Source organism: Urocitellus parryii, chromosome 1 (genome assembly GCF_045843805.1).
Source record: "Urocitellus parryii isolate mUroPar1 chromosome 1, mUroPar1.hap1, whole genome shotgun sequence".
In the NCBI taxonomy this organism is placed as follows: domain Eukaryota; kingdom Metazoa; phylum Chordata; class Mammalia; order Rodentia; family Sciuridae; genus Urocitellus; species Urocitellus parryii.
In genome coordinates, this window is record NC_135531.1 from 144,078,985 (window position 1) to 144,081,192 (window position 2,208).

At 45.9% G+C, this 2,208-nt stretch overlaps 1 pseudogene; it reads right to left on the reverse strand.

Moving 5' to 3' along the window:
- Positions 1-684: 684 nt before the first annotated feature.
- On the reverse strand, positions 685-1,441 carry LOC113182420 (double homeobox protein A-like; annotated as a pseudogene).
- Between the last annotated feature and the right edge of the window lie 767 nt (positions 1,442-2,208).

The window sequence follows — 2,208 nt, forward strand, 5'->3', positions numbered from 1 at the left end:
CTACCACTGGGCCACAATCCTAGCCCCATAAATTTTCATTTTTTGGTTTTAACATCAGTTCCTGATTTTTGCCTGAATCAATTGTCATTATTAAAAAAATTATCCTTACTAAGTTCACTTTCTTCTTCAGAAGGTCTGCTGAACTCTGACTCCAGGCTGCATCAGTAGGGCTGTGTAGGGACTTTGGTGCCTATCTGCTTCCTGAAGGTCGGATGATCATCATCTGTTTTATCATCTTCAGAAAGGCTTGGCTTGAAGGCCCAGCAGCAGGGGACTCTCCCCAGAAAGACTGAAAAGCACTAGGGTCCAGACTGGTGATACCAATCCTCTGGATTTGTCTATGTCCACCATGTTCCAGCTCAAGCTGCTGGCAAAGCTGGTGCCATGGGACTTCTGTTGAAAATGTTCCAGATCTGCCCCCACAGTCATTTCCAATGCATCTCCAGGCACCTAGCTGATGACTGGTCACCCTCTCAGTGAGCCACTGATGCTGGTGGCAGGACATCTGGGCCAAACTGAGTTCAGAGTTGACTTCTGCCTCTGGCCTGAATGAGACCATAAAGATTTCTCCCAGTGCAAGCTTCCTGCCTTCCTTGCTCACAGGGAGACATCTTGCTCCTGTCTTCTCTTAAACTCCTCAGAGATGGTTAACAGAAGTTGAGAGAGGGCAGAGGAGGCAGCATACTAGCAATGTGTCTGTTGTGTAGAGCCAGGAATGTGGAAGCACTCTTCAGTTTGTGAAGGAAGCTGGTTACCATTCATGTTACCACTGTAGTTTGGATCCAGAAGGTTCCCCAAAGGCTGGGTTCCCAGTGCAGCAGTGGTCAGAGTTGGGGCTTCTGAGAAGTGACTGAATGATGAGAGCTCAAGTTTGCCATTTTCTGAGCTTTCCATACCTTGAACTCTGTCCCCGATCTTGTCCCTGGCCTTGTTGGAAGGATTCATCGGGTTCTTTTTTGATCTTCACATGTAATATAGATCTTCTGTTTTGAAACCAAGTTTGAACTCTCGACTCAGGAACTCCAATTTTCTTAGCAAGCTGTTCTCTGCAATGGATCCCAGGGTAGGGGTTTTTCTTGAAGGCCTTGAAGAGGGTGCACAGCTGAGAGGGGCTGTAGGTGGTGTGGGGCCCTCGAATCTTTTTATTCAGAGTCCCTTCTAGAAGGAAATCTTTCCCTGGGCCTTGCCTGGATTGCAGGGCCTCCTTAAGTTTTCGTCCTTCCAGAAAGAAGGATCTAGCTCTGCGATTCTGAAACCAAACCTGGATTCTTGACTCTTCAACGTTGATTTCCAAAGCAAGTCTTTGTCTGGTAGCATAATGTGAGTATGGCTTTTGGTTAAAGGTGTTGATGAGGATTGTCAGCTGCTCTTTGGTGAATTTAGTGCGATTGCGCATATGATTCCCTAGCATAGGCCCATTTGAAGAGCTGTCTTGCGCCATGGTGGAAGAGTCCCAATGGCCAAGAATTCATCCAAAAGTTAGAGCAGGACTTGAAGGAGTTATAGATCCAAGAGAGAAACTTGGTTTCAGATGATGCCAAAATAAAAACAAAAGGAATAGAGGCCTTTTTTGTTGTGCAATTTCAGATAGTATAGCCCATAGCAAGGAATATACAAATAAATCACTAGTATTACCTTTGTGTCTAAAATAAAATGTGATAGGAGAAAGAAAACTGACTATAATTTATAGTCTAAAGAAAAAGGAGATATGAGTGGATTAAAAAATAGAGATAAATCTGAAATGAGAGCTCAACGTGAAGAAAGATGGAGAGATTACTAAGACACATGTTAGGACTCCCATCTGTGAATGAATCCTGTCATTGCCCTTTGATGGGCCTCTGCCCTCACCTCCTCCTCCATGTCCCTGCAATGTTCTTAGGTTAGCAGGGTCAGGGTTGACTCCTTGATGAGGTGGTGGAGGGCTCAGGTGCTGCCCTAAGCACCTCCATCTTGGGCCTCTCAGACTCCACCTGCCTCTAACACTTTCCCTCTAGCCCACTCTGTTCTAATGTCACCTTGGAGTCCAGGAACAACAGGTCTGATTGAGAAGCATCTGTATGACTAGGGAACCAAGCTACTCCCAAGTGACAGGAAACCTCCCAGAACTGATCACCCCATGATGAGACTGCCCGCTCAATGAAAGCAATTGCCCCATTGTCGAGATATGGCTGAGGCTAGGACCTTAAGCAGGTCCCATCTCACTATGAG